Source organism: Pithys albifrons, chromosome 17 (assembly GCF_047495875.1).
Source record: "Pithys albifrons albifrons isolate INPA30051 chromosome 17, PitAlb_v1, whole genome shotgun sequence".
Taxonomy (NCBI): Eukaryota; Metazoa; Chordata; class Aves; order Passeriformes; family Thamnophilidae; genus Pithys; species Pithys albifrons.
In genome coordinates this window covers 1374313-1398322 of record NC_092474.1, presented here as the reverse complement: position 1 = coordinate 1398322, position 24010 = coordinate 1374313, and the positions used below count along the sequence as shown (strand labels likewise).

Genomic DNA, 24010 nt, shown 5'->3' with positions numbered 1-24010 from the left:
ATGACATTTTCTCTATATTCTGTGAAAGCCAACTCTCTAACACTGTTATTTTACCTTGCTCTCCACTTTCAGCTTCAATACAGCCACATTTCAGCCAATCAGCTGGTGCTGAGTAGTCTCCAGTGCTACATGAACTTTTCTGTATCCCAGTGCTCACAAGTGGAGGCCAGACTGAGAGTCACCTTGAAATGATTTGCTCCTTAATCATCCCTGCTCTGCAGAGGGGATACACCCTCACACGTGGATGCTGCCAGCAGGTCCTGGGTAATTACCAGCAGTCTGGTACAAACATTGTCTCAGCACAGCCAAGCCTAACATCGATCCACCAGGTCATGCAAATCTGCAATGCAGATGCAGAAGCCTATTTAGTCAGTTCACTCAAGTATTTTAATTGCAATAACTGAAGTTGCTCAGCACCTTCCACACTGTAGTAGATTCTGCATAACTGACCTTAATTCTTGGTCACTGGGTGGCCTGTGTGTTCAAACTGGTATTTGAAACAGTGACAGTGGCTGTGCCTGCAGTGTGTGCAGACTGCTGAGAGATTCACACACAGCAACTAATAACCACAAAGAAACACAGTCCTGTGGAAATTCTAATCTTTCACTGCTCCCTCATGTCCCACCATTACAGCTGGGTGAGGAAAGTGGTGCAAGGAAAGCTACATGGCAGCTCCCAGACACTCAGTTATGCTCTGCCTTAGTGTGGCTGAGCCCTCCAGCCCCCCAAACCAGCTGGAACTCCACCATGTCAGGCTCCAGGTCCATTCCCAAGTTACATTTCAGCCAATTACAATGTGGACTTTGGCATTCATTGATAATATAAAACAGACTAATAGACCAACACTTCTACCTAGGCACACAGGAAGACAAGTTTCCTGTAAGTGCATCCCTTCCTTCTGATCAAAGACCTGGCAGAAACAGGACTGTAGTACCAAGTACAGGAATCCCAACACTACCTGCCAGCACACCTGGAACTGAGTACCAGGTACAGTCAGCCTCGACTCTGGTCAAAAGGACAGCCAGAAGCCTCAGATCTTTGCCTTCTAGAGAAGATGGTCAGCAACACCATCACCAACACCTCGCTGTACCAGATGGCCCCTTCTACAGAGCAGCATGAAGAAAGGACAGCAGGACTGCTACAGCTCTTCCTACAACATCCAGTTGCACCAAGGAGTGAACTAGTTAAATCACTGCTCCATGCCAGCTGCTAAATTCTCTTCAGAAACCAAGTAAGCATTTTGAAAAAGGTTTGATCAGAGCTGCCTGGGGGCTTGGCAAGATGCAGGAAACTTATGTGACCCACTTATATTGCTGATCAGAAGCCTTTTCCTACCAGAAGGTGGGACAGTGCATGAGAACAGCCAGTGAAATTTCAGGGGAAAGCTCTCCACAGAAATATTCTGCAGTTCATTGTCTCCAACTTTCATTACCATCATTATCATGTAGCATCCCAACTCTTCTGGGTTTTTGACTATCAAAAATACTAAAGCTTCCTCATGCAATTCCTCTAACTTTTGCTTTGAACTTGTTCCCTTCAATGGAGCTTTTTTGCAACTCTGAACTACTCTGCATACTAATAACGTGGCAGGAATACTCCCTGTGCATAAAGAATTTACATACTATGCAGCAAGAATCTTTTTTAACTGTTCACTCTTGACCCGAAAGGCGGCTCAGAAAGAAGCCCCTGATGGCACATAAGTGGCAGTGATGGCAAAGTAGGAGTAGGAGTAAAGTGCTGCTGCCATGAAAGAGAAAAATAACGTGGTTGGATCATGAAATAGATGCTTGGAGCATATGTCAAGGCCAGATCAAAACAGCCAATTGTTGCTGTTATCTACTTAATCTTCTGTTGTGTGGAAAAGGGAGTTAGGAAATTCTTTTCAGCCAACGCGACTGCCTAAGCCAATGCCCAAGGCAAACAGTGCTCTAAACAATAAGGCATTTTGTTTAACTCTACAATAAATAATAAATTTGCAAAGACAGCTGTTTGGTTGCAGTTTCCTCCTTTGGTTTCCAGTCAATGTTTCAGATTTACATAAATGTGTAACTGTACACAATCCCCCCCCCAAGTCTCAGCTCCTTGAGAGAGCAGCCAAAGGGCTGGAAATAGGGGCTTGGAAGTTTAATCCTTGAAACAAAAAGTTAGGCCACTTCCCTGAGAGCTGCCACATGGTGCCTATTTGAAAAAGTGATATTCATGGATTTTTACTGCACAGGATTATCAATCACAGAACAGTTTCATTACAGGATCTCTAGCAGGAGAAAGAATTGACAGGAACACCTCCTGCAACGTGGGAACCAGGAACAACCACAAGTCAGGGCTCCAATCTTTAACCTTTGCTTTCAGGGGACCCCAACCCTGGCAAACTTCAACCACCACCTGACTGTCCCATGAAGTGGTCCCTGATCTTTCAACAGATATATCCCTCATACAGTAATTAGCTGTATTGTTTGCCCTACCTATTGATTGTGAAATCTTGATGGCACAGAACACCAGGGATGCTCACCCAGTCACTGCTGAAAACTCTGAGGATAAAGAAGTTTTGAATCTAACATCCTCATTGTTTTCCTGCAGTCAGTGCCAGGCACAATCTCTTGCAGTTGTGTTCAACTGGATGAGTACAAATCTTTAACTTGATTTGGGTCTGCTACCATTTCCATTTAGAAGATAACTTGCACATGGACACACTAAGGCTAAAATAAATACATCCTAATGTAACCACAGACCATTCATGGACTGGATCTACAGCATGAAAACTCAGGCATCTGAATATGAATATAAACTCATGCTACTGAAACTGCAGATGCTTGGAATGTTAAAGGAGAGAATGAAGGTGAGCCCCAGAACAGCTCCTACACCAGGTGCATCTTGCTTCCTCCTCCCTTACCATGGCCCATTCACTGACACAAGTGTGTTCTCCCAGTTTGCCTTCCTGGGAGTCTCTCCTGGCTGCACATCAAGCCAAATGTTCCCTTTGCTATCAACACAGCCAGGGGGCTTCGAGGTGCTCACCAGCCCTTGTGCAACCAGTGTTTCTGTTTCACAACATGTCATGCTTGGTGATATTGAAAGGAAAAGCCAATAAAAGGAAAAATTAATCTTGTGATTAAACACAACACTTAGGATTGCTGGCTGCTGCTGCTGGCACCAGGCCACCTGCTCCGAGGGCAGCACAGAACCTGTCTGCTGTCTTCAGCAACAAAATGATTTTCACAAAATAAGGGTCTCTTGTTATGAATGATGAAAAGGAGTAGCTTGGCAAAGGGACCTGGCCAATAATCAATTACAGCTTTGTTCTATCCCAGCTTAAGGCTGAGACTGTCCAGTTCCAGACTGAGATGATCCTGCTCTTACAGAACTTCTGCATGCCAAGTAAGTTACAGCTAAATTCACAGAATACAGAATTTATAGCCTATTTGTAAGAGAATGAGGTATTTGCATATGTGTCAATGCAGTGTACAGTTTGGAAATCTGAATCCTCAGGGCTTGCTAAGCACCTGCTCCCTCAAAAACAGGCTTATGTACCATTGAAAGATTTGTGTTGGCCCCTTGGAAAGGGATTAATTCCTTTTCAACTACGAATATTTGCATAGGGTACTGTGTTAGTTATGCCAAAGCCCCTCTGATACTTCCATAAACTGTAGTTTTTGTGATCAGTTATACAATGTTCATTTTTATTCTGGCAAATGCTAAAGTTTAATTTAAACATTGCTTAGAAGGTCTCTCAGGGAAACTCAGATATGCAAATACACTTGGTGAAAACAAGAAAGCTCATAAGCACAGCCCAACCAGAACACACTTGTGAATGGCTTCTCACCATCCCTGTGCCAGAGGAATGTGACAGAAACTCCATACTATAAACAGCAGGGTCTGCTCTCTCTCATCTTTAAATGGAATCCCTCCTCTCCCAGTCCTGCTCTCCCCATTTCCACACATCCTTCAGTTAACCATGAAATCTCATCACTTTCTACATGAAGTACTTTCTTCAAACTGAACAGCACAAGCACTGGACAGTCCTTCCTGGCCCAAAAAGCCAATCCAAAGAAGGGCAAGGAAGTTGGTGAAGGGTCAAGAGCACAGTTCCTATGAGGAGTGGCTGAGGGAGTCTGAGCTGTTTAGCCTGAAGAAAAGGAGGCTTCCCTCAGGAAATGCCCTCAAGTTGCACCAGGGAAGGTTTAGATTGGATATCAGAAAAAATTTCCTCACTGAAAGGGTTGTCAAGCACTAAAATAGGCTCCCAGCAGTGGCTGAGTCACCATCCCTGGAGGCATTTAGAAGTGCAGATGTGGCACTTGGGGACACAGCTCAGTAGTGATTTGGCAGTGCTGGGTTAACAGTTGGACTCAACAGTCTGAAAGAGCATTTCCAAGCTAAATGATCCCATGATTCTGTGTTTCCATGTCAAATCATGTGAACAACCAATACAAGTACCATCACCACCAAAACCATCACCACCACCTTCACACAGAAACATTTAAATATGATGAAATCCAAACCCCAAAGACTCTAACACTCTCTCATTGCTTATTTCATGTGATTGCTGATGTTACAGTGTACCCATGAGTTCTGGCAGCACCAGGGCCTCAGTGGATCAGTGATGAATGTCACTTCCTACAAATCAGCTTTCCAAAAACCAGCTCCATCCAGCAGCTGTACACAGCTGTCTCCCAGCAAATGGGATGGCACAGTTGCTTCCCAGTAAAATAAATGGTAAAGGTATCACTGCTTCACCAAACAAATGCTCTATGAAAAACCTCTCCATTTCTTTTATCTTCAGCCATTCCTAAACTGCATCTTACTGAAGTCTTCCTCTCAGTGGGAAGTCTTACTGAGAGGGTTGCGAAGACATAAATAAATTGATCAGAAGAAACCTTTGAGCAAACCTTTGATGATGAACAGCAAAATATCAATTTCTGGAGTCAATATCCCAGGCTTCAAATCGTTATGGCAGACAAAAATAGTTCTGAGACATAAATCCCATAATCTGACACAGAGTACAACGTGCCTGTTTGTGCTTCCCCTGCTGAAGTAACTCTAAGAAGCTTTTCTTCAGCTCACCAGGCAGGAAAAACCATGTGTTGATAGAAAAGTTGTGCTACCTAATGCTATGAATCTCTACAGGTGATGAATAGCCTGAATGTTGATGCAGCTGGCGAGAAGATGCTGTCAGATCATTAAGCACAGCCTGGTGATCTATCAGTGTTCAAAGATGCAGAATTTTCTCCCTTCCTCTCCCTCCCTCAGGCTCCTTGCACATGCACATCCTCCCAAGCCATCTTTCATTACAGCCTCAAAATCATATTTTATCTCCTCTTCTCCCAATTCACCTTACAGGTTCCCAGGGATGATTTTTAGCTCCATCTCTCCTTTCTCAGAGAGGCTGAGTCTGTGCACTGACCTTCATTAGCAAGTTTAGGCTAACACAGTGGCCTGTGATTATCACATTCACTGTTCTAAGGAAATTCTTTGCTGCTGCAGTAACTGAAGGCACTTGGGCACTTTTTTCTCCCCTCTCTTGTGGCTCCTGACAATAAATACTGTTTATGTTTGGTTTTTTTACAGAGCAGCAGATTGGTGTTAGATTAATTCTAAAACCTATTTTATCAGATTAGTTTGATTAGCTTGGATTGCAGATCTGTTCTGCAAGACATACTAAAAATCTCTCTCCAGCTTAAGTTGTGGGAGAAAAAGCAGTGAATTCACAAGTGTATCATTAACAGAGAAACAAAGCTCCTGCTAAAAAATAAACCCAGAAGTGAGAGGCACCAAGGTCATGACAAATGGAAATAGTAAAAGCACAGGTAAGCATCAGGAAACTCTTCCAGTAATGCTCTAGCATGAGCAGTGTGCCTATGACTTTGTTAAGCAGCACTGCAAGATCACATTGATTATTTCACTTATGTAAGCAATTCTGCTTGGGCCAGAGTGACTGTGCACGTGATAACCTGCCAGGGATGTTTTCAGCCAGAGTTCATGGTCTAGTCCCACAGACACAGGTAAGAAGGTAATTGGAGCATTCTTCACGTTGCTTACAGGCTGGATGCTCTCCTGACTTAACCATAATGCTTTAACTAAAACATCTCACTGGAGACAAAAGGAATAGACACAAATACAGTGTGAGAAAAGGATCATCAAACACACAATACAGAGAAAGTATTTTTCATACTTGTGCAACTAAGGTTATTTCTACTCAAAAAAACCACCCTCCTGTAGACTAATATTTCGCATATAGTGAACATAAATCTGGACAAAGAGATGTCAAGTGTGACACACAGAAAAGCAGATACCTTTACATTCTGAAAGCAATCAAGCTTCTGACCTGCTAGGGGAGAGCAGGAGACACAGGAACTTCATTTTTTAGTCTCAAGTGATTGCCTTCCTGTAACTCAGCAGCAGCTCTGCCCTGCATTAATCCTACTTTGCAAATGCTCCACAGCATGGACTGGCTGCAGGACAGCCACAGAAACTCAAACAGAAACTGCTTATGTTTGCTCAGCACCTCATCTTCAGGCTACTTGTCACCTTGGTATTAACAATGCAATGGCAGTTCTACTGTGGAACAAATTCCTTATAAATATGGATTTCCAAAACTGAAATGCTGAGGTAATAAAGACAGCAGAGAGACACAAACCCACAAGGAGGATCATGTTCAAGACTGGTTGCAAAATGCCACTATACTGACAGCATACAATTTTTCTTAGCATTTTATAAATTTCAAATATAAAAAATATGCATTTAAACAATACAGCAAAGAACAAAAGTAGCATTAGAAGACTCGAATGAATGCAAATTGCAGAAACGTAAATAGAGGATTTTATTATTGCACCACATTTTCAGGCTGCATAAGGAAGTGCACATCTATTCTGTGGCTGTACTAAGCCACTGTGACAACTATGACTTTATTGTGGCAACAAAATGCCAAGAAAATCCCCTGAGATTTAGCAATATTTTCTGACACTACAATCCTGCAGCCATCTCCACAAGCAATTAAATGCACTGCCTCCTGCTACATTCCAGAGAGCTGTGTCAGGCAATTCAGCCTAAGAAAAACACTGACTGACAACTGTCAATCAGCTCTAACCCACTGCAGCTCCCTAAAGTGGTTCAGACAGGCTTGCAGGAGAACTACTACACTGTATTAGCCTCAAGATGAGAAAAATATCTTCCAAAACCAGGTTAGTCTTCTTGAAAAGGAAACCTGTATTCTTCAAGGGTTTAAAAATTGCACTTGTGGAAGATGCCAGGTTGCTGTGCACTTTCTCTGCCAACCCTCCCTCCAACCCCCAGGGCCAGAGAAACTGGGCCGTTCTGTGGGGAGTGTGGCAGCAGCCACCAAGAATATCCCACGGGGGAGCTGATGCTCAGCTGAGTCCAGCCAGGCACCCAGTCCTGTTGCCATCAACCTCTTGCCTGGCTGCAGGAGCAGGAGGGTTGTAGCTGGCTAAGACAAGCCAGTGCTGCCATGTAAAGAGCCCTGGGAAGGAACTGAAAGGAGGCAGAAGCTTCCCAGGGAGTAAAGGAAAAAAAACCCAGAACTGCCTGCCTTGGATTAAGGGTGTAAAGGAACAGTAAGTGAAAACAGAGGGAGATACTGGATGTAGAAGAGAGAGAGCAGCAAGGCAAAAGTAGAGCAGAAAGAAAAGCAAAAGAGGTGGCAGAAAGTGTTGCACGAAAACAGTAAGTGTGTTTTCCACAGTGCAACAGCAGTGACATCCTGGAGCCAGTGAAGGTATTTTTTGTTCCAGAAATGGCTTCAAGGGAGACAATTCTTCCACCTTCATTCCCTCCAGTGTGATGCTGCTCAGTCAGGCACAGGAAAAATCTCTGCCCCAGAAGGGCTATTGACAACCAACTAAGCTTGTCCTTAGAATAAAACAGGGAGCTGAACATGGAAAGGCTTGGCATCACACAAGATGGGTCACTGAATGCTGCTAAGAAACCAAGTACCTCCTCAAGCTTAAAGCTACCAGGGGCACTTCCAGAGTAAATATACAGCATTTCAGGGGTCAAGGTAAGAATTATATAACCTTTAGCTCTTGGAAGTTATTAATACAAAAAGATAACTAATTACAAATTTTGGCTTTTCTTTCCTGGGGGTCAGTTTCTTGTCTAGTTTTAGCTCTTTGTCCACTATGAGCTGGGCTAAACTTAAATAGTTGGTAGTTCTGCTTTGTCATTCCTGAGCTGAACACACATAAAGGTGCAGCCTTTATGCAGCATCTGTGTGACAGCCTCTTGCTCTGTTGTTCAGACAATGCCCATGTCCACCAAAGGCCCTGCTATGCAGGAATCTGACACACAGGAATTGATTTGAACACATTATTCAGGATTGTGTCTGTTTTCATCATGCTTTTCTATTACAAGCAAAATCACTTTCTGAAGCTATTAAAGGACCTGGCACCAAATAAAGCAGAGCCTTGAATTCCTGCCTGGAGGGTCCCTGTTACAGCATTTGTAGACTCAATCAAAAGGCAAAGTTTGCTGACAGACAGCCAGACTTTTAAACTTCATTTGCTCAGGCTGTACCAGAAGCATCCAGCACTAACACAATTCTACCAAACATAGCAATCATTTGTTCTGCTTGACAAAGGTCACCACACATCAGCTTGACTCTCCCACTGAAGTCCCTCTACCAAATTCTGCTTTCAGTGTCAGAACCAAAGCTGGTTCACAATGAGCTGGGCCTCATTTTTTATCATTTGCAGTCAGAAACATTTTGCCTTTCTTATATTCTGCAATTTTAAATTTGCAGGGTATAATCCTGAGAACTAGGATTAAGTTTAATATGCTTTGCATTCACATGATCTCATTACAGGATGAGGTGATTCCAGACAGACTCTGCACAACTGCATGTTCAATGTACTCAGGGGCCCAGCATGTGACAGCTCTGCACGTAATGCAGCAATTCTGCCTGGAAAGGAGGGTTTGTGTAATTTTACTCAAAGAACCTTTTGATTTCAGTCTTAGTCCTTTGGCTAAGTGGCAAATTCTGAACACTAAAGTGGCCTGCCATTTAACAGCAACTCCCCTTAAAGCTGTTAGATTTTATTTTGAGGTACAAAAAAGGAACACAGTCCTAAAGAACCTTAAGCTGGTCTCTTCTACTATAGCAATGTATCAGCTTGTTCCTACCTTGCAGTAGCATTTGCAAGGTAATAGAGGGTTGATACCATGCCCAATTCCCCAAGTGCAGAGGTATGTGGCTTGTGTGTCTAATTTATACATGGACATTTCCAGCTTTCAAAGGGGAAAATGTGATTTAAATACAAGATCGTCTGCCAAACGCCTCAAACAATTACAGATGTTTCTTACATGTCTGACTTAAGAGGGCTGACTGCTGAAACCCAGACTTATCCAAACCACTACAAATTCCTCTACAAGCCATTTGTCTAGAGTCAAAGAGGAGATCTCAATTTATGGGTCACGACATAAACTTATAAATCTTTGCTCTTAGTTTACAATTTAGAAAACATTTAAATATGGACTTGGTCAGTCGCAGTAGCTTTGGTCCTTTAATTGTGTGTTTCAGTTTAATGGAGCAGAAGCAGCACTTGTGTTTCCCTGCCTTAATGTGCACTTACTGTTCTTGCACAGTGCCAGTGTCCACAGCACAAAAGCAAATAACCAAACCTGCAGAATTCTGCAAATGCAGCTGCCACCTCCACAGAGGGGAAGAGCAAAGATGAGGAACATTTTCCCACAGCCTTAACACTGAGAGGAAAAGTTGGTAGGGTTCCCTGCATACCTGAGGGCATTGCTGGCACACCTGAGGGCACTGCTGGCACACCTGAGGGCACTGCTGGCACACCTGAGGGCACTGCTGGCACACCTGAGGGCACTGCTCCAGCCTCCTGAAGAGGTTGCCAGGCACAGCAGGAACAGAACAGCTGCCTCCAAGCCACCTGCCCAACACACAGAGGCTGTGCTGTGTATCTGTCACTCAGATGAGGATGGGGTTGGGGTTTTCTAACAGGTTGTCTTTATAGCTGTGAAGCAACCCCAGATCTGCTTAAGGTTCAGTTTCTATTCTGGATCGAGCTGCCCTCAAACAATTCCAAGATAAAGAACCTGTCTTCAGTTTCATCTAATTTACCAAATTTCAACTGTTTTGGATGACTGCTCTGAACACATAATTTTGAATCTGTGGCAAGTGAATTTTCCAGCTGCTTTTTTAAACAAGCAAAAGAAAACCACTTCTTGCCCAGTTAAATTCCAGTAACTTAACCTCTGTGATATCAGTGGTGATGATGTTTTGGGCCTAAAATTTGGCAGGGTGTTGCCACTGACACTTCTTCAAACCAAAACTTTTAATCATATATTTTCCCAATTTTTAAAACAGCTTTAGCTGGTTCAAAACACCATTTTTTCAGTGAATGAGCTATTCAAAAATCCTAATCAGGGACCCATTTTACAGGAGCTGTATAAACACAGCTGCTAGAAAGGCTTTGGTACAGACTGCAATGTGATGGTTTGAATTCTGTTTGGAGAAGAAGTGGCAAACTTAAACATGTCAAACATTCTTCTGTGACCCCAAAAAGAAATGGGATATGGCTTGATTAGAAAGAAAGTGAAATGTAATACTTAAATACAAAGAGTGGAAGGTGGAGCCAGATTTAAATGATGCGTATTTGCACTTTAAGAGCAGCACCCATGAGTGAGGGAGGAAGAAGAGGAGCTGAGGAGGAAAGACAACTCTGAGGAAAGAGAACTGAAAACAACCTGAAGCAATCCCAGAGCCAAGGAGGCCACCTGAAAGCTGCTGTGACTACCAGGGCACTGCTGGCCCTGGCTGTCCAAGCACCTGAGAAACCACTAAGCCCAAAGGGAGGCTCCCAGGATTTAGCAGGAACATGTGGAAGGCTCTTCACATTATTCTGCTTCAGCCAGGAGATTTTCCTTCCAAACTATCCCCTCCTTTCAGAGTCCAGCAGAAATCCAGTGTGGTGCCAAAAGCAGATGGGAAAATGTTTAACAACATGCAGAGTGACTGAGCACAGGAGGCCCAAAAAAGCCACTGGGAGACGAGGCAGAGGAGGCTGCAGGTGGGAATGCGAGGGGGCTGCTCCAGGTGGCTGCTCCACACACAGGCTCCTCTGGATGCTGCAGGGAAAGATTAAACAGGGGTTATACACACACTTTCCAGGAGTTTTGGGAGGGGGGGGAGGTGGGTGTTTGTTGGGTTTGTTTGCTCAGTGCTGAAATAGCTCTCAGTTCCAGCCACAGACAAAAATAATCCCTGCAATCATTTTATTTTGTCACAGAAACAATATTTTTGAGATAGTCTGGCTGTGATTTATTCAGTGGATGTAACAGCAGCAAAGAGTTTTCAAAAAGGGTTTGCAGTTGGATTGATGGAGATGTAATTGTTCTGAAAGGCAAGATGAATCACTCTTGCTAGTGGGGCAAAGCAAAAATACACACTGAATTCCCCTTAGCCCAGGAAACAAAAGAATAAATTATCACATTCTACATGAACTGGAGGGGGGGAGGAATAAAGAACAACCAGAAATTGTCCAAGACAACTGGATTCAATAAGTATTTGAATGTCATATTCCAAGGGTTTCTAAGAAAAAAATCTTTTTGGAATGGCTGTGAAATGTGTTATAACTCACTACACAGCTTACCTTCTTGCTGGATCTTGAATTCTCATTCCTAGGAGAGAAGAGGAATATATCAGTGTTGTATTGCCAGGCTGAAGCTGGAGGGTGTTCTTAAAGAGAATTTGCAAGAAGATCTACTTACCTAAGTCTGCCTCTCAGGTGAGGAAGATCCCTGCAATCTGAATTCTTTTGATCATCTCAAAAAAAACCAAACCAAAACCAAAAAGAAAACAGGGGGCTGCACCTCACATTGCAAATGCTGGAGTTACCCAACTTGCACAGTCAGTGTTTGCTGCCAGTTGAAACTGGCTATGGCAAAGCAAATCATGTTGCACAGCAGGTGACTTGTACCTCTTTATCAGTCCCACCTGTACTACACAAAAAGAGGGCAGCACTCAAGTCAATAACCAGGTTAGGCTGCTTGAGTTTTTCCTTGGGTATTTCTGCTTGTTAATTAAACTACCAGTTCTGTTGACTGGACAACTTTGCACAGAATAAACAGTTCCTTTCAAAAATTCCATTACAGACTATGGATTTTGTTCTGCCCAAATTCTGCTTCCACTCAAATTTGCAGTCTTCTCTTGGACCTTCCCTGCTGGCAAAGCAACACATCACTGCTATTCTTTGGCTCATTCTTGCTTGCTTGTTTATAGGAAGTGGTCTGGCCTTGCTAATAGGCTGCACCTGTGAGAGATTTGCCCAAGCAGCAAAATCACTCCCAGGGAAATAGTTTTTAACCACACTCCTTAATAATGATCTCTGGGATGTGCTGCCTGGACTGTGGATTTCAGCATGTTGACTCACAAAATCTTTCTGTGAAATGGGGCCTTTAGTCTCCTGCTGAGGATGTGTCTTGCTGGGAATGATCTTGATGCTCATTTTCTTTACACAATTAGCAATTGCTAATCTGGAGAGGGAGATCAGGACAGCCAAGGACAACACCAGGGGTCAGATCAAGGACAGGAGACAGGCACTTGGTAGGGGAACCATAGATCCCCATATTCTGCTGCAATATATGACTTGTACATCATACACTGCTTTGAGAAACACAACACAAAAGCCACAAACTGTATATCCTGTTTTATTCTGGCAACATAAGTGAGCTGCGAAGCCCAAGCCCATCAGGAGGAATCCTATACCCTATGATTGACTTAGGTTTGTTCTTCTACAGCCTCTCCTTGTAATTCTACCCACAGACTCCAGTGTTTGAGTGCATGGCTCACTTTTTGAGCTCCCTTTTGGAAGGTATTTACAGTCCTAACAGAGAACATCTTATTTCTACCAGAAGAGTTACCCAGATTCTCTGACAGGACACAGGACAAGTTCATTCCAGGCATAAACTGACTATGAAAGAGTTCAATGAATTTATTTTGCAGCTTTATGAAGAAACCACTGATGGATTTTTGATGCCTTACCACATCTCTTCCACTGCCATGTGGCTGACATTACTTTGGACCTTTAAGCAAAGAAAACTTCCAACTACATTAATAGGTATGAACCAAGAAATGATTTCTGGTGACCTCAGAGGACTGCTCACATGTCAATGAAATGTCTGTAATTACTGAAAAATTCTTATCTGAGGTTGAATGCAATTAAGATTTCTCTTGATAATCCAAAGCCTTGGAGACTTCTTAACTTTGCACAATGTTTTGATTCCAGCTACTGACATAAATCAGTTTTCTTGAGCCTATAAGGAAATCCTTCTGGGAGAAGTGTTGAGTTGATAAGAAGTGTTTGCTTCGTAATTCTGGAAGTTGAGGACTTCTGCCTTCCCCAGTGCAGTAAAATACAGATTTAAATTCACCTTTCTATACTTGCTGTGACAATGGACTTTGTCCTTTCTATATATTTTTCTCACTAGAAGTGTCTTTGAATGCCCCTTCAATCTCTGCTGAGATTAAGCTGCCATATTTTAACAGACACTATGAGGAAAAATCCAGGCAGTAGCTTAGATATGAAGAGACTGCTTTGCTAACAGGATTTTTCAGGAGGATAATGAAGATGTTTGTTCCACTCTCCACCAGTGAAAAGTTAAAACTTACAAGTTCAAACTTTCTCTTAACTTCTCTGACTCTCAGCCACTGAGAGCACACCCAAAAGTATTAGGGATGTACAGTTTGATACTGGAAGTGGAAAAGATAAGACTGTGCAGCCACAGTCAAGTGCCTTTCCACTTTCATAAAATGGACAGAACCCTGTTTGATTGATTCTTTAAAGAACTGACCTAAGGAATTAGTTAAATAACTAAGTTATATTACCTTCTGAAGTACAAGAATGAAATTAGAGTTATGACACAGACTGAATCAAGTTTTGATTTTTCCTTCATTTAAATTCTCTTGCCAAATTATAATTAAAATTAAGTTTAGGTTGCACTGATTTTTTTTCATAGTAGCATTAATAGAAAACCAAATGTAAATCACCTCACAGTTCTCAGTGTTATGTTAAGCTGAAACTTAAAAACTTCTTTCTGATGTACACCTTTTGACTACTTTATATTTTGATTATTAACATGGTTGCAGGCCAGCTCCCACAGTGGGGATTTGTACTTTTATGCTGAAAGACCTTGGTTCAAACCCACAAACTCTTCTGGGGTCACTGCATAAGTGCTTTAAGTCTTCCAAGAGAAAGATAAGTAAAAGATCAGGTTCAGTGGTCTGCTCTTTTTAATAAATAACAGTAATAATATGAATCATTCTCCCTTTCCTGAGTCAAAGCTTCCCAGAATCATTTCAAACTTCCCCTCCAGCCTTATTCTAACAGAAATCCCTAGTAAAGTAAAAGGAGGAAATTCAGTGCTTGTTCACAAAAAGTATTCCCTCCCACACAGCAGGCATTTTCCACCTTGGAAAAACACGACTTTGCTTCCTAAAGGGGGCACTGCATTAAATAGATATCCCTGTCCATGACCAGGCAGAGGTGTGAATTCCTCTGGTTTCTGGAGGGGAGAGCAGCCCCCAGAGTGACAGCAGAGCCTGACCCAGCAGGTGCAGAACCTCGTCCATCACAGCCCAAGATCAGCCCAGCAATCTGGTGACAGAAGTGCTGGAGCTGCCAGGTACCTGTGCAGGCCAATTCCCTGCCACGTCTGTTCCACACAGGCACACACAGTCAGTCTCCTGGGAAACCTCCTTCTGCCCAGGTTCTGATGGCATTTGAAATTCTGAATGGAGTATTTGACTCAGCCTTAACATAATCAGATCAATCAGGTGAAAATGCAGAAAATGGTTACCAGAAGATTACTCATTTCAGCATTTTCTCTGGCAGAAACAAGTAAGTTTTAGTAAGACTGAAGATTCAGGGAAAAACATCCCCAAAGGATGAGAGAGAAACTGGAGTCACAAACACATGGTAGAGAATCAGAAAATCCTCCCCTGGTTCCAAGTCCTAAATTAAGAGTAAATTCTGACGCACGCTGGGGAGAGACGGCACTGAGACAATCTGGTTGTTCCCTTGATGAGATGAAAACAATCTCATCTCCTTGCTCAACCTTTTACAGTAATCCCATGAGGAATTGCTCCAGCTGGGCACACACGGATCCAGCACACCCCACCCAGCCAGGCGGCCTGTGGAAGGTTTGCCCCACCACTGAGCTCCCTCTTCTCTGCCCAAAGGGTCAGCCCATGACTCCCAGCTCAGCTCCCAGCTCTGCCAGGGACTGCAGCACATTTGGAAGGCACATACTGCCAACTTCCAAACCCCCCCGACTTGTGGGAAGGGGAGAAAGGTTATCTTTTTACAACAGAAAAGAAATGCAAACTTTAATTGCTATACAGCTAGTGCCTAGCACATGTGAGCAGGGATGATAAGGAAAATACCTATAGCAGCTCAAATTGGTTTTATAGAGAGAGGGCTTAATCCATTTCTAATTAAGTCACACGAAGTAGTGAATTGACACTCTAGCTGAATGTATGTATGCAAAGCCAGCTGAGAAGAGAAGCAGGGTAACTCCTCTCAGCACAAGTCTGATTTCTTCTGCAATCTATAACTGATCTACAGACAGCACTCGCAGTGCCAAAACTCCACGTGGCCACTTGGAAGTGGAAAGGAAGCCAAAACCGGAGGACAGGCGTCCAAAGGGAACACAAAAGCAGATTCCAGCAGCTTTGCTCACGGGCTCCATTCACACTGCTTAACCCCACATAATGCAGCCTGGCAGCGCCTGCCTGACCAAATTAGCAGCGTGTCCCTAATGAGCCTGACAGCTCAGTGGCTGCCCATTAGCCAAGCAGGCCATGAGACTTCACAGTGCCCTCCCTGCCCCGATGACAAGAGGTGTCCCTCTCTCAAACAGCCACTTCCCAATGGACAGATGAGTGACCTCTTACAGAGGGTTGGGATTTTGGCTTTTTATAATGGTATTTCCAGTTTTCAGGTAACTGCAGCCTTAACCCAAAGAGCAGGGAAGGGGAAAATTCCCAAATCCTCTTCGACTTGCTGATATTACTTCTGTCCAAAGGATTGTGCTTAATAAAAAGGCACAGAAGGGGAACAGCACAGCATTGGTCTTGACTCAGACACTGCTCAGCTGGCAGGACTCTGTGGGTGGCAGCTGTACCCCATTGTGTCCTTATTCAGGGATGGAACAGCACTGTCACTTGGTCTGATGTTTTTTGCAAGGACCTCCATCCCTCCACTCGCTCCAGTTCCAATTGTCAACATCAGATATTAAAAATAAGAGCCATCTTACAAGCATTCACAAACAAAAGAAGTGACTGGTAGCTCTGAGCCCTCTTGACCTTGAGTTTTTTGATGGACACATGATTCAAGATGGGCACCACACTACTGAGCTTCAAATGTGAATTGTGAAGAGGCTTGGATAGAACTGTTCAGCACATTTAATTACAAAGTTTAGTCTCCTGATATATGATACAACATGGATTCAGAATTCTGTGATCTACTTCTATTCTCCTCTTTCCTCACTAGTGTGTATTCCACACTTGTGTGTGTTCAAGGGCTCTCACATGCAAAATATTCATAAAACCAGAACAAACAGCCTAAATGACACTTCAAGATCAACTCTAAGAAACCTTCCTAAATGTGTACAGTGCAAATGCAGCATGGGAAACTTTTTTCTCTAAATTAGAATTCAGCTGGGTTGATCTCTAATGCAGTTCAGACAGAGAGTGTAACCCTGAAGTTTTTACTGGGCTTCATCCTAAAGCTGGTTCTTTCACTGAAAGATGAAGTGTCATGATACTGCACTGGAAATTCAAAAGCAGGATACAGGGCACAAGATATGCACTCAAAGTGCCTGCAAGAATCAAACATAAAAGATGTGGTGCACACTGCTGCTTTCAGAGATAGGAAAGATTATGTTCATGATACTCATTCTATGCTAGATTAAAATCTTCCAATATCAAGTCAGCAGCCACAACACTGTAATGACACTTTACTCAGCCTCCACACTTGGGCAGGCAATTGCCACAGAAAGGAGACTCTGAGCTACCCCAAACTGCTGCCTCTTCAATCTGGATTAGTTCTTTCCAGCCTGTGGTTCTTTCCTGGTTATCCAAGCACACACAGGAAGAAGGTGCACACATTCAAGCAGGGTGGACATTGGAACAGCTCACTGAAATGCACAGTGACCCCTGACCATGAGAGCAGGACCTGCCCCTCTGCCTCAAACACAGGCTCAATATGGCAAAGCAAAAGTTCCCACCTCCAAGGTCTTAGTTTTCCAAGAAACAAAGTTCTCTGATAACAACTGCTCTTCATTCTCAAATCCTTGTTTCATCTCACTGACAAAGCAAACAGGAGCTAAGCAGCCTAGAGGATGTCATGTGTGGATAGCTAAGTAGTCTCATGGAGATATTTTACATTTTAAAAAGCACTTATATTCTTGCATGTCTAAATGTTATGACTTCCATTAAAAAGATAAGTCACTCAACATTTCTATCTGTTAACACTACCAAATTTTTTTTCATTTTACATAGGATATTTTTTGTTAAATTCCCTTGAGCAACAAGTTTCAAAATTAATCTACAGTGCAATTCTGGGTGGCCAAAATTCTGAACAGTAGACATTTCCCAATTTGCCCCAACACTGACAAAACTGACAGCAGCAGAGCATGCAACTTGCTTTGTCCAAATGATCCTTCTGTTCAGCTCCTTTACACACTTATTTGAGGTGCTGTGAGAAAGCCTATACAGAAAAAATCTCTGGATACATAAATCCCAAGTAAAACCAGAAATAAGGAAATACTCCTTCCTTCAAGGGAGAGGTCTTAACCCTCAAGCAAACCCTTCAGTTTCACTCATACAGGAGCTTTCCAAAAAGGAAATTTTACTAAAGAGTCTTATCTGTTATAAACTGATCTGCAATTAATGCAGAACAATAAAAAAACAAACAAAAAACCAATCACAAACCCAAACATCATTAAAAATGCCCTCTAACCACTTCTGTGCCCTCTTGCACTGCTGGCTCTCCAGAGGTAGGACTGCAAACCAAGGAAGTCCACATTGGTTTCAACTGGCTTTGAAGTCTTACCTGCTTTTCTACCAAACTAAAAAGCACCTTCCTTTGCTTGAGCCAACTGAACAATAGTTTGTTTCACAAAAGCTCAGCTAGTTTACAGTAATGATTTGAAGTTTATTTACAAAAGTTAATTTCTCAGCCCTGTTGTTTGGGGGGGAAGAGGGAAAAGGCAAGAGAAACCTCCAAAATATAGATAATATTAGCAATAAAGATTCTTGGATTCAGATTTCTCTGGGATTGGCAGAAGTGTATGTGAGGCACTGACCTAATCTGACTCTTGCTGGTTTAATGACAATGCTCAGTCTTGCAGAGCAAGATGGTATGGGAGGAGATGCAGACTTTTATCTCAAATCTGCTACTGAAGACTTCAGACCAGAAGAAGTTCTGTGGGGGAGAAAGAGAAGATACATCCCACATAACACAACTCAACACCACTTAAAATAAAAAGTTACTCAAGAAAGAAAAAAACAGAGAGGAAGATGACTTGTTCAGCTCATCTGGTTTGTTTTCAGGGGAACACTTGCTTTAATTCTTGTCCATTTTACTAATTATTCCAAAGTGTACGTCTGTGCTCACTTTTGTCAACCAGAGTGTGCAAAAACAATACTCTCTCTGCAGTTCAAGCCAAATTTAGAGGTCTGCTGTCCAGTTCATAAAGTTTGGAGTTCCTATGAATAAGCTCAATTAAGCCTTGGAGAATATCCAGGCTTCAGGACTTAATTTCCACCCAGAGCCTTTGAAGCAAGATCTCAACATCTTTCCTCCAGGAGACAAATGAATTCCAGTGACCTGGCACCATATTTTTTCCCCTTTAACAGGAGACAGCTTAAACCAGAACATAGTTATTGAGCAGGAACCAGCTCTTGCACCAGGTATTTTGTGTATAATGTCCTGGAATTTATCCAGATCCAAATAAGAAAGCATCCAGAAATAAAACTACAAAAAGAGGATATGAGCAGCACCAGGCTAGAATGAATAGCACCTTACCCTTGTTTTTTTAAAATTCATCCCAGGTACCACCAAACTGCTGGAAAACCTCTTCCTTCTCAAGCCCCCACTTCTCCCTATCTCATCACAGGTTCCCATTCAAGGCCAGTGACTCAACACCTCGACAGGGAAAACAGTCCAGGCTAAAATTTATACCCAACAGGATGGGAGAATGTTAAGTTCATTTCAAGGAGGAAGGAAGGAAAACCCATTAGCAGTCAGAAAGGAAGCACATTTCAATAAGGCTCTTTTGTCTTTAGAAAAGGGAAAGCAAGCTGAGAAATGTTCTCCCCACTACACAGTTGTGCTTACAAAGGCTTCTTGCTTGGAAAAATCTTTAATTTTGGCAAAAACTACACAAAAGAAGAAAAAACCTCCCAAATAACAATAACGCAGATCTGTTCTGGAAGAGATCTAAATATTTGCACCTTTCAAGAGTCAAGGACTGTAAGTGTCAGATAAACAATGTGCACTGCCTCATTTTTCACTGGAGCAGTGATGGCTCTGCAGACACTGGGGCCACTGGACCCTCTGTCCTTTGAAACACCATCCCAGGTCATCCCAGAGGTTTCTCTGGCTGCCTCTGAGAGCCCACCAAGTCACAAGACCTCTTAGTCAATCAACTGTCCACTCTGAAATGGGGAATTCAGCAGGGAGATAGAGCAATGAGGTGCTTCTGGAAAGGACACAAGGGTAAGCTCCCCAGGACAGGGTCCACAGTGTCCTTCAGCGATGTAAGACTTAGAAACACTGAGAAATCTTTGATGCATTTTTGTTCTCCTACAGTGAACAGATTCTGGAAACAGGCAAGCTACACCACTGGGAGCTGGAAATAATGCCAGGCAGGTTCCTCCCTGAAATGGCATCTCCCTGAGCAGCATGGGCTGCAGCCCCTCCATGCACTGGCCCCAGCAGAGGCCCCTTGCAGAGCAGCAGTGCTGTGCTGATGGTCCTACTTGCAGCACAGGCCTGGGGAGCTTTCCCAGAGAAACTGCAGCACCTCCTGCAGCTGTGCCCATCCATCTGTTTCCTGCTTTTGATGAAAACTCTGTGGCTTGGCTAGACTGGATCTGAGCCTTAACAGGGATTGTTTTATTTTCCCCCAACCCTCTCCATTGGAAATCAGATGCTTAAGCACAGCTATCTCTCCACATAATGGGCAAAGCATAATGGGTTATGATATTAACTCCCTTCCATCTGACAACTCCAAGAATAGGAACATTATGTACTGATCACTGCTCACCCCCTCTGAACAAAGCCAGAGTACTTTATGCTTTCTTTCAGGAGTTTAAGCCAAGAAGAACAAGTCCAAAGCACCCCTGACTCAGGCAGTGCTGCAGCACCCAGTGGTGGGTGGCTCCAGTCCAGCCCAGAGCACCTTTGCGTGCACTGCAGAGATGCTTGGCCATGGCTCCTGCCACCACACATAATGTGCTCTTCAGAGAAGGCCCAAACAATAGAAGATTTGTCGGATAATGTACTGGAGCAAAGTCGAATACTTAACATTTTGAGAAAATCCAAGGGCCCGCCGGGCCGAGCTGAGGCACACAGAGAACAAACCCTTTCAGAGGCAGCCCGGAGCCTGCCCACGTTACCAGCCGCTGCCCTCCTCGGCAGGCGGGAACTGAGGCTCGATTGTGTAACGCACATCAGAGGCTTTCACAAGAAGTCTGGCAAATTGAAAAGCTCTCTTAAGTTTTCACCAGTGGGGCTGTTGGCAGGAAGCACAGTTCATATGACCCCACACCCTCCTCAGGAAAAAAGCAACAGCCCAAAAACGCAATGGAGAGTGGGGATCAATCAGCACTCCCCTGTTAGCAAAGCAGATCCTGGTCACATGTGCTTGCCCCTTTGCTTTGCTGGAGGAGGTTTCTCCTCTGCATATTTCAACTCTCCACCTCAGCTGAATACTTTTTTTTGCTACAGAAGGTGGTGTTAACTTATTTAGCCTTATTATAACAATTTATTAGACTAAGAGTTCATTATTCTTCAATTATGCTCAAAACATTCTATTGCTTGAGCTCAGAAAAGCAAATCCTCTTCCCAGGCCCAGGACCTGCTGCTGTTGAGCAGCCACACGCTCGTCTGAGCAGCCTGTCCCTCCCATGAGTGCCCCTTGCCCATGGAGACCAGGGGGCTGCTCTGGCTCCTCTGCACCAGGAGCCAAGTGCTGGCAGACCCAGCTGTGCCATGAGCTGTCCTGCTTGGGCTCTCTCTGCAACATGTTCCATGCTGCTTGCCTGACTGTGCAAAGACACCACTGCTGATTCAAGAGCACTCTGCACTGCAGTTGTAGGAATCGGGGAAAATATTTTGGCCAAGCATCTTATCTGGCTTGTTCCAACATTCCTCTTCAGGCAACTGCTCCTGGCTACAGTCAAAGACAGGATATATGGCTAGATGGATCCAGTACAACTGAAATCACAGTTGCAAGAAAAGCACTGTAAGAAGAAATACACATGATTAATTTTTTTTAGGTGTCACACTGGGAATAATTTGGCCTGAAGAACTTTGGCAACAAGGGCAGGGGCCAAGCATGCTGTGACTTTCTGATCAGCCTGACAGAGATGCTCAGTTGTAAAGCAATTCTCATCAAGAGCCTCTCTGGTCATTCAGTATGAAATATTCCATTCAGAGGGAAAACTATTTTGAATTTACAGCAGGGGGTTTTAATTTAAAATTATTTTTAACCTAGTGCTTTTCAGCTTGAAGGCAGAAGTAGACAAAGTTCCATTTATAGTTATAGATCAGATTGCCTCATCATCGTTCACACATCAACCTGTTTAAAAGGTATACTTTTCATTTGTACCTTCTCAGGAAAAAAAAACCCCACAACAAATAAACAAATCCCAAACCCTTTAATTTTTTCAAAGCCTTCCAATGACTACAAAAGAAGTTGGCAGCACCCACTTGCTATGACTTCATTTCACTGCCATTTGTCATAGAAGCCTCCGTTCTGTGATCACAGTAACTTAGATGACAGGAAGAAGTAAGGAATTAAACAGAAATATGAATAAACCTGGGGTGAGTTTGGGCCATCTGATTGTGAATGGATTGGAAATGGAGCTCATGCCTGCAGCACTGTGTGCCAACACCCTGCCTGGGCACACCCAGCTTCCCACGCTGCCACAGCTTCCCTTCTGCCGTGGGCCAACACCACACCTCAGGCTGTAAAACTCCAACTACAGACAAGGAACAGGCCAACACACTCCTTTACAACTAATAGTCATTTTTACAAACATTACCTTGGGTGGAGATACATAGGGGAGTTTTAAGTTTTGGGTTTGGTCTTTTTTTTCTTTTTAGTGAAAGCCTGTCATCTGCATAGAACAGCCTCAGAGACAGGTAAGGAACACAAAAAATGTTTGGATAATTCTATAATCAAGTGTACTTACAAACAAGGACAGTACATTGGTATCTCTTCACATAACCCTTCTCCTTTGCAGTTATTTGCTGCTGTTAAGAGGGAACCACATCTGACATGGGAAATGTTGATTTTCAAAGCCATTCCTGCTTTGGCCCAGCCTTTGGCAGTGGCACATGAAATGCTGGCCCAATGAGCCCCAGCTGCCCCGTTTGCCCCTGGCACTCCCACAGGGGCAGAATGGCTGTGCCCAACACTCCAGAGACAGTTCCCCACTGAAGCACCTCCTCGAGCCACTGTTGTTCCCCCTTACCCAACCAGATTAAAAATAATCACACTGATATAAAGAAAAATATTTACTTAGTGCTGTAATCTTCTCAACAATGATTGTTCTGGAGAGATAAGCAATAACTGCATTGATTCCTGCAAGCAAATGCCTGTTTTCAAAGGGGCCCTGCCAGCCACACCTGCAGCTCTGGGCACACCTGCCAGAGGCTGCAGATGCTTCGGCACCTCCTCCCCAGAGCAAACCAACAGCAGCCACGGCTGTGCCTGCAAGAGATTTCACTTGCAACGTTACAGATGTGCCTACTCAAAAGCAGCAGCTCCTCACATTAAAGCCCCTTTACACCTCCTGAATAATTCCAGCTGCCTGTACAGCAGGGATGTTATTTGTTATCCCACCCTTAGGGATTACAGTTGAATTACTTTGCTGTGTATTATCCTCTATCCAAATATTCAAAAATCACACTGACTGCTTTTCTGTGCAGGAATTAATGGTTTCAGCTGTATCAAAGGGGAGGACAAATCCAAGCTGTGTCTACAGTGAACCTCCTCTAACATCCCTCCTCCCCCCACATGATACTGTGCAATTTCAATGTCAGCACTTCTGTAGTTCAGCCAGAGCCTACTTAAAAACTGAGCAACAGAAATTAGAGATGGAGTGGCTCAAAAATGAAGTTAAGCAAAACCTTTATACATTTAGCATAAAATGATAGGCTTCCTAGTCCATGAGGATATCACTTGGAAAACAATCTGCAACTCTGATGAATTTCCTTAAGCTTCTGCAAGCACAGGTCTGTACAAGATGGGATTAATTCAAAACCTTATCAGCAAAAATTCATATGGCCCAATTCATGGATCCTGCTTTACAGGGTTAAAATTTAAGCTATCTGGTGTACTATGGAGAAAAAAATTGTTTTTATAACCACACTTATGATTCTCAGAGCACAATTCTGCCCTTGAGCAGGTTTGCTATTTCATCGTTAACAATAAAACCCTAAAGGAAAAGCTCAAAGGAACTAAAAGGAAGAAAAAGAAATGCCAAACTACTTTTTGTATTTGTGTCTTCTGCTGACATTCCCATTTCCCCAAAATAAATATTTATTACACTCCTTAAGCAAAATAAGATTTAATCCATGGTTCAATTTAAAGTAATACTGATCATATGTGGGTTTTAGTTCCATCCTTGTTTTCCAGCAGTACAAGAAGTAGGTGAAAACACCCAGAACAAGAGTTTCTTTTGCTGTTGGTGTAGAATAAAAGATTGGGCATCCCGGGGGAATTGCTTCAAGTGCACTGG

General features: G+C 43.2%; 1 protein-coding gene across 2 annotated transcripts in view; it reads right to left on the bottom strand.

The window, feature by feature from the left end:
• Window positions 1-24010, bottom strand: part of ZDHHC8 (zinc finger DHHC-type palmitoyltransferase 8) — a 112291-nt gene that overhangs the window by 41811 nt on the left and 46470 nt on the right. Inside the window, exons 2-3 of one of the 2 annotated variants that reach the window (XM_071571986.1) lie at window positions 11628-11655; window positions 10805-11103 (exon numbers count right to left, since the gene is read on the bottom strand). The exons of the other annotated variant lie outside the window; for it this stretch is intronic. The gene's annotated coding sequence lies outside the window, so the exon portion shown is untranslated. The remainder of the gene's footprint in view (window positions 1-10804; window positions 11104-11627; window positions 11656-24010) is intronic. 2 annotated transcript variants of the gene reach the window in all.